This window comes from Nycticebus coucang, chromosome 2 (genome assembly GCF_027406575.1).
Source record: "Nycticebus coucang isolate mNycCou1 chromosome 2, mNycCou1.pri, whole genome shotgun sequence".
NCBI classification, from domain to species: Eukaryota; Metazoa; Chordata; class Mammalia; order Primates; family Lorisidae; genus Nycticebus; species Nycticebus coucang.
Window position 1 is genome coordinate 132206269 of NC_069781.1, and position 8454 is coordinate 132214722.

An 8454-nucleotide genomic window follows, 5' to 3' on the forward strand; every position below is an offset into this window, starting at 1 on the left:
GAATGGAGTTAAATTGGAATCATTTCCACTCAGATCAGGAACCAGACAAGGCTGCCCATTGTCTCCATTGCTTTTCAACATTGTAATGGAAGTTTTAGCCACCGCAATTAGGGAAGAAAAGGCGATCAAGGGTATCCATATAGGGTCAGAAGAGATCAAACTCTCGCTCTTCGCAGATGATATGATTGTGTATCTGGAAAACACTAGGGACTCTACTACAAAACTCCTAGAAGTGATCGAGGAATACAGCAGCGTCTCAGGTTACAAAATCAACATTCATAAATCGGTAGCCTTTATATACACCAACAACAGTCAAATTGAAAAAGCAGTTAAGGACTCTATCCCATTCACAGTAGTGCCAAAGAAGATGAAATATTTGGGAATTTACCTAACAAAAGACGTGAAAGATCTCTATAAAGAGAACTATGAAACTCTAAGAAAAGAAATAGCTGAAAATGTTAACAAATGGAAAAACATACCATGCTCATGGCTGGGAAGAATCAACATTATCAAAATGTCCATACTACCCAAAGCAATATATAATTTCAACGCACTCCCTATTAAAGCTCCACTGTTATATTTTAAAGATCTTGAAAAAACTTTACTTCGTTTTATATGGAATCAGAAAAAACCTCGAATAGCCAAGACATTACTCAGGAATAAAAACAAAACAGGAGGAATCACACTACCAGACCTCAGACTTTACTACAAATCGATAGTGATCAAAACAGCATGGTATTGGCACAAAAACAGAGAAGTAGATATCTGGAACAGAATAGAGAACCAAGAGATGAATCCAGCTACTTACCGCTATTTGATTTTTGACAAGCCAATTAAAAACATTCAGTGGGGAAAAGATTCCCTATTTAACAAATGGTGCTGGGTGAACTGGCTGGCAACCTGCAGAAGACTGAAATTGGACCCACACCTTTCACCATTAACTAAGATAGACTCTCATTGGATTAAAGATTTAAACTTAAGACATGAAACTATAAAAATACTAGAGGAGAATGCAGGGAAAACCTTTGAAGAAATTGGTCTGGGTGAGTATTTCATGAGGAGAACCCCCCGGGCAATTGAAGCAGCTTCAAAAATACACTACTGGGACTTGATCAAACTAAAAAGCTTCTGCACAGCTAAGTACACAGTAAGCAGAGCAAGCAGACAGCCCTCAGAATGGGAGAAGATATTTGCAGGGTATATCTCTGACAAAGGTTTAATAACCAGAATCCACAGAGAACTCAAACGCATCAGCAAGAAAAAAACAAGGGATCCCATCGCAGGCTGGGCAAGGGATTTGAAGAGAAACTTCTCTGAAGAAGACAGGCGCACGGCCTTCAGACATATGAAAAAATGCTCATCATCTTTAATCATCAGAGAAATGCAAATCAAAACTACTTTGAGATATCATCTAACTCCAGTGAGACTAGCCTATATCACAAAATCTCACGACCAGAGATGTTGGCGTGGATGCGGAGAAAAGGGAACACTTCTGCACTGCTGGTGGGAATGCAAATTAATACATTCCTTTTGGAAAGATATATGGAGAACACTCAGAGATGTAAAAATAGATCTGCCATTCAATCCTGTAATTCCTCTGCTGGGCATATACCCAGAAGACCAAAAATCACAACATAACAAAGATATTTGTACCAGAATGTTTATTGCAGCCCAATTCATAATAGCTAAGTCATGGAAAAAGCCCAAGTGCCCATCGATCCACGAATGGATTAATAAATTGTGGTATATGTATACCATGGAATACTATGCAGCCTTAAAGAAAGATGGAGACTTTACCTCTTTCATGTTTACATGGATGGAGCTGGAACATAGTCTTCTTAGTAAAGTATCCCAAGAATGGAAGAAAAAGTACCCAATGTACACAGCCCTACTATGAAACTAATTTGGGACTCTCACATGAAAGCTATAACCCAGCTACAACTTAACAATAGGGGGAAGTGGGAAGGGGGGGTGGGTAGAGGGAGGGGGATCGGTGGGATCACACCTGTGGTGCATATTACAGGGGTATTTGCGAAACTTGGTAAATGTAGAATGTAAATGTTTTGGCACAGTAACTGAGATAACGCCGGAAAGGCTATGTTAACCACTGTGATAAAAATGTGTCAAATGGTTTATGAAGCTAGTGTATGATGCCCCATGATCATATCAATGTATACAGTTATGATTTAATAATAAAAAAAATAAAAAATAAATGTATCAATGTACTAAGTTATGATTTAATAAAAAATAATTAAAAATAAAAATATATAAAAAAGAAAATATTTCAAATTGTATATAAAACCAGCACATTGCACCCCATGATTGCATTAATGTACACAGCTATGATTTAATAAAAAACAAAACTGTCTGTTACCCTGAGATATCTATTCTTTGTTTAGAAATATGAGTTCCTGGAGACATCTCTGATGTTTGGTTTTCCAATGTTAACTATTTTAACATGCCTTAATAGAATAACCAGAGAATTTAGAGAGACTCTGTCCTTAAACCCTTATTAGTTGACAGACATGCTATCAATAAGTGGCAAGAAGAAAATTTAGGTGTATGATATTACTTCTCACTTCCTATATTTGTGTGGAAACCAAATGTCACAATAATATAAAGCCTAATTTCAAGTATGAAACACCAGAAACTTCACATTTCATATATTTCATTCTCTAAACATTTGTAGTGAAGTTCCACAGCAAAGATAATGAAGTTAAAATAATTTTGAAAAATTATTTTTTTCAATCATAGAATATGGAACCTGAAACCTAGTGAAAATCTTCTAGTTTAGTCAGGAATTCTCTTATTTAGGCTTCTTTCAGACATCATCAATCCCACTTGTACATTATTTATAATAATTATTTGTACTTATGGTTATTTCAAAGTCAGAAATCTTAAGGAAAATTTTAAGCTATTTCAGTAATCTGTTTACTCATCAATACATAAGTGGCAAGGATTTTTGTTTCTCAAAGTGAGAAAAACCTTCTCTTGTTTCCCTAGAATCAAAAGCTTTAGGGGGCAAGTGTGGTGGCTCATGCCTGTGATCCCAGCACTTTGAAGGCCAAGGCAGGAGGATCACTTGAGGCCAGGAATTTGAGACGAGCCTGGGCAACATAGCCAGACCTCATTCCTTACAAAAAAAAAAAATTATAAATAATTCTGGCATGGTGGTGTGCACTTGTAGTACTGGCTACTTGGAGACTGAGGCAGGAGAATCACCTGAGCTCAAGAGTTCAAGGCTGCAGTTAGCTAATGATGATGTCACTGTATTCCAGTCTGGGCAACAGAGCAACTCTCCATCATTTGAAAAACAAATGCTTCAGGCAAGAAAATGTACAGTCTGACTAAACCATCAAGGATAAAACTGACTATAAAAGTTTTCTTTTTTTAATTATTTTTATGAAATTAATAAATTTAAATTATTTTATTATTAAATCATAGCTGTGTACATTAATGCAATCATGGGGTACAATGTGCTGGTTTTATATAACGTTTGAAATATTTCCATCAAACTAGTTAAGGTAGCCTTCACCACATTTTCTTAGTTATTATGTTCAGACATTTATACTCTACACTTGGTAAATATAACATGTACCCTTGTAAAATGCACCATAGTTGTGGTCTCACCAATTACTCTCCCTCCACCCATCCTTCTCCTCCTCCCCTCCCCTCCCTCTCTTCTTTCCCCTTCTCTTGGGCTATAGTTGGGTTATAGTTTTCATATAAAAGCTATAAATTGGTTTCATACTAGGGCTGAGTACATTGGATACTTTTTCTTCCATTCTTGAGATACTTTGCTAAGAAGAGTATGTTCCAGCTCCATCCATTTAGAAGTAAAGTCTCCATCTTTTTTTAAGGCTAAATAATATTCCATGGTGTACATATACTACAATTTATTGATCCATTCATGGATCGATAGACACCTGGGCTTCTCCCATGACTTAGCAATTATGAATAGGGCTTCAATAAACATTCTGGTGCAAATATCTTTGTCATAAAGTGATTTTTGGTCTTCTGGATATATACTTAGTAGAGGAATTGAAGGATAGAATGGCAGGTCTATTTTTTAGATCCCTAAGTGATTTCCAAACATCTTTCCAAAAGGAATGTATTAGTTTGCATTCCCATCAGCAGTGCAGAAGTGTTCCCTTTTGTCCACATCCATGCCAACATCTCTGATTTGGGGATTTTGTGATGTGGGCTAATCTTACTGGGGTTAGATGATATCTCAGAGTAGTTCTGATTTGCATTTCTCTGATGATTAAGAATAATAAGCATTTTTTCATGTGTCTGTAAGTCGTGCACCTGTCTTCTTCAGAGAGGTTTCTCTTCAAGTCCCTTGCCCAGCCTGAGATGGGATCACTTGTTCTTTTCTTGCTAATATGTTTAAGTTCTCTGTGGATTCTGGTATTAAACCTTTGTTGGAGACATAACCTGCAAATATCTTCTCCCGTTCCAAGGGCTGTCTGCTTGATTTATTTACTGTGTTTTTGGCTGTGCAGAAGCTTTTTAGTTTGATCGGATCCCAGTAATGTATTTTTGGTGTTGCTTCAATTGCCCAGGGTGTCTTCCTCATGAAATATTCGCCAGGCCGACTTCTTCAATTGTTTTCCCTGCGTTTTCTTCTAGTATTTTTATAGTTTCATGTCTTAAGTTTAAATCTTTAATCCAGTGTGAGTCTATCTTAGTTAATGGTGAAAGGTGTGGGTCCAGTTTCAATCTTCTACAGGTTGCCAGCGAGTTTCCCCAGCACCATTTGTTAAATAGGGAATCTTTTCCCCACTGAATGTTTTTAATTGGCTTGTCAAAGATCAAATAACGGTAAGTATCTGGGTTCTTCCCTTGGTTCTCTATTCTGTTCCATACATCTACCTCTCTGTTTTTGTGCCAGTACTATGCAGTTTTGATCACTATTGATTTATAGTATAATCTGATGTCTGGTAGCATGATTCCTCCTGCTTTGTTTTTATTTCTGAGTAATGTCTTGGCTATTCAAGGTTTTTTCTGATTCTATATAAAACAAAGTATTATTTTTTCAAAATCTTCAAAGTATAACAGTGGAGCTTTAATAAGGATTGTATTAAAATTGTATATTGCTTTGGGTAATATGGACCCAAATGTTTATATGGTAATATGATTCTTCCCAGCCATGAGCATGGTATGTTTTTCCATTTGTTAACATCTTCAGCTATTTCTTTTCTCAGAGTTTCATAGTTCCCTTTATAGAGATCTTTCACATCCTTTGTTAGGTAAACTCCCAAATATTTCATCTTCTTTGGCACTACTGTGAAGGGAATAGAGTCCTTTCCTGTTTTTCCAGCTTGACTATTGTTGGTATATATAAAGGCTACAGATTTATGAGTATTGATTTTGTAAACTGAGATGCTGCTGTATTCCTTGATCACTTCTAGGAGTTTTGTAGTAGATCCCTGGTGTTTTCCAGATATACAATCATATCATCTGCAAAGAGTGAAAGTTCGATCTTCTCTGACCCTGTATGGATACCCTTGATCGCCTTTTCTTGCCTAAGTGTAATGGCTAAGACTTCCATTACAATGTTGAAAAGCAATGGAGACAATGGGCAATCTTGCCTGGTTCCTGATCTGAGTGGAAATGATTTCAATTTAACTCCATTCAAGATGATATTGGCTGTGGGTTTGCTGTAGACGGCCTCTATGTTGCACAAGGGATCATGGAGTGACTGGCATCACAAGTGTATAGCCCGCTCCTGAAATTGTATGAAAGCAAGAAATGTCTACAAGTCCATGATGGCAAATAGCAATATTCTTTATTTCCAACCAGCTTAAATAGCCAGCTGGTCACATACACACTGTTGATCTATAGTCACACAATAGCTTTACAAAACAAAGGAAAAATCCAATTAACTTTTTCTAGGTGCCTGCTGATTAACTAATATACATTTTTCTAACCCAAAACAACTATCACATGAGTCATACATTAGCTGCTTTGCTTGTGAGCTGAGAAGCCACAAGACCACAATAAGGAAAGAGTAGATTGTTCCTTAAAATCTCTGGAAACCCACAACAACCTGAGGGGCAGAAACTTAGTAACTCGCTTAACCATTGTCCAGAGGCCATACAGCATATTGATTACATGACTTGCATGCATCAGCCTCTGGGCAGTATCTCTGGGAGTGGAGTTTTGGCTCCAATGCCCTCAGGCTTAACAGCCACATTCCAAGGTTGCCAGGCCTACAACAAAACCTAGGGCAGCGAGAAATCTAAACAGCTTTTCTCAGGCCACTTGGGCACAGAGCATATAGGCTTTTAGCCTATGCCTCTATCAGTTTAAGAAATGTCCCGGGCGCGGCTGCCGAAGAGTTGTGCGGAGCTCAGCATGGCCTCCCTGCTCGCCAAGGACGCCTACCTGCAGAGCCTGGCCAGGAAAATCTGCTCCCAGCCCGGCCCCGAATCGCAGAAGCGCCAATTGGCAGGCAAAACTAAAGGCTCAGAAGCTGGTGGACAACCAAAAAAGAAGAGGAAGAAAACACCAAAGAAATTCCAGAAGCAGGAGGAGAAGGCTGCTGATACCAAGGCTAAGTCACTGAGGAAGAAGTTTCTAGGAGATTCTGGGGATAGGCCAGAGGAAGCCAAAGAGAAGGAGCCTTCCAGCTCCACAGCGGCCCCTGCAGATGGCCTGGCCACAGGGCCTGATTCTCTTTTTGCCCTGAATGTTCTTCGCCAGCGACTGCATGAGAGGATCCAGAAGGCCCGGGGCCAGGGTAGTGCCCAGGACTTGTCCCCTGCCACTTTGGAGAAAAGACGGAGGAGAAAGCTGGAGCGGGACCGGAAGAAGAGGAAGCCAAAGGAGCTGCGGGCCAAGGAGAAGGCAACCAAGGCCGAGGAGGCTGCTGAGCCTGCCCCAGAGGCAGCCTGCAATGAGCCTGTGGAGCCAGTGGGGCTGATCTTCAACAAGGTGGAGGTGGGTGAGGACGAACCGGCCAGCAAGGCGCAGCGAGGAAGGAGAAGAGGCAGAAGGTGAAGGGGAACCTCACTCCGTTGACAGGCAGGAACTACCGGCAGCTGCTAGAGCGTTTGCAGGCACGGCAGAGCCGGCTGGAGGAGCTGCGGGACCAGGACGAGGGGCAGGCGCGAGAGCTGGAGGCCAAGATGGGCTGGACCAACCTGCTGTACAAGGGCAAGGGCGTGCGCATCAGAGATGACGAGCACCTGCTGCAGGAGGCCCTGCGGCGCAAGGAGAAGCGCACGGCGCACGTGGTGGAGAAGATGCAGCGGCACCAGGACCAGCGGCGCCAGAACCTGCGTAAGAAGAAGGCAGCCCGGGTGGAGCGCCGCCTGCAGAAGGCCCGCAAGAAGGGCCGAATCCTGCCACAGGACCTGGAGCGCGCTGGCCTGGCCTGAACACCTGCCCAGTGGTGTGAGGCCAGTGTGTCCCATCACTCTGGCTCTTGGGCTTCTCCTTGTGGAGTGGGTGGCGTTGAGCTTACCTCTTGAATAGAGGGCTCAGATCATGCCTGCAAAATAGAAGGTCCAGGGTGGCACAGTGGCTCACACCTGTAATCCCAGCACTCTGGGAGGCTGAGGCTGGTGGATTGCCTGAATTCAGGAGGAGACCAGCCTGAGTAAGAGTGAGACCCATCTCTACTAACAATAGAAAAAAGAACAAGCCAGGCGTTGTGGCGGGTGCCTGTAGACCCAGCTAATAGGGAGGCTGAGGCAAGAAGATTGCTTGAGCCCAGGAGCCCAGTTTAAGGTTGCTGTGAGGTATGACACCATGGCACTCTATCAAGAGTGACAGAGTGAGACTCTGTCTCAAAAAATAAAAAAGTATTTCCACCAAAAAAAAAAAAAAAAAGAAAGAAAGAAATGTCCCTTCTGGACTTTGCCTAACAATTGCAATCAATGTAACCTGGCTTATTGTACTCTCAATGAATCCCCAACAATAAAAAAAAAAAAGAAATGTAGCTTCTATACAAATTTTCTTAAGTGTTCTGATCATGAAAGGATGCTGGATATTATCGAAAGCTTTTTCTGCATCAATTGAAAGAATCATATGGTCTTTGTTTTTTATTTTGTTTATGTGATGAATTATATTTATAGATTTATGTATATTGAAGCAGCCTTGAGACCCTGGGATAAAACCCACTTGGTCATGGTATATAATTTGTATGATGTGTTGTTGGATTCTGTTTGCTAAGATCTTGGTGAATATTTTTGCATCAGTATTCATTAGAGATATTGGTCTATAATTTTTCTTCTTGTTGGGTCTTTTCCTGGTTTGGGGATCAAGGTGATTTTTGCTTCATAGAATGTGTTGTGAAGTATTCCTTCTTTTTCTATGTTTTGGAAAAGATTAAGTAATATAGGTACTAGTTCCTCTTTAAAGGTTTGGTAGAATTCTGATGTGAAGCCATCTAGTCCTAGGCTTTTCTTTTTTGGGGGGGCTTTTGATGCTATTTCAGAACTTGAT

The 8454-nt window shown here is 40.6% G+C and overlaps 1 pseudogene; it reads left to right on the top strand.

The window, feature by feature from the left end:
• Window positions 1-6332: 6332 nt before the first annotated feature.
• Window positions 6333-7816, top strand: LOC128579751 (surfeit locus protein 6-like; annotated as a pseudogene).
• The last annotated feature ends 638 nt before the right edge of the window (window positions 7817-8454 follow it).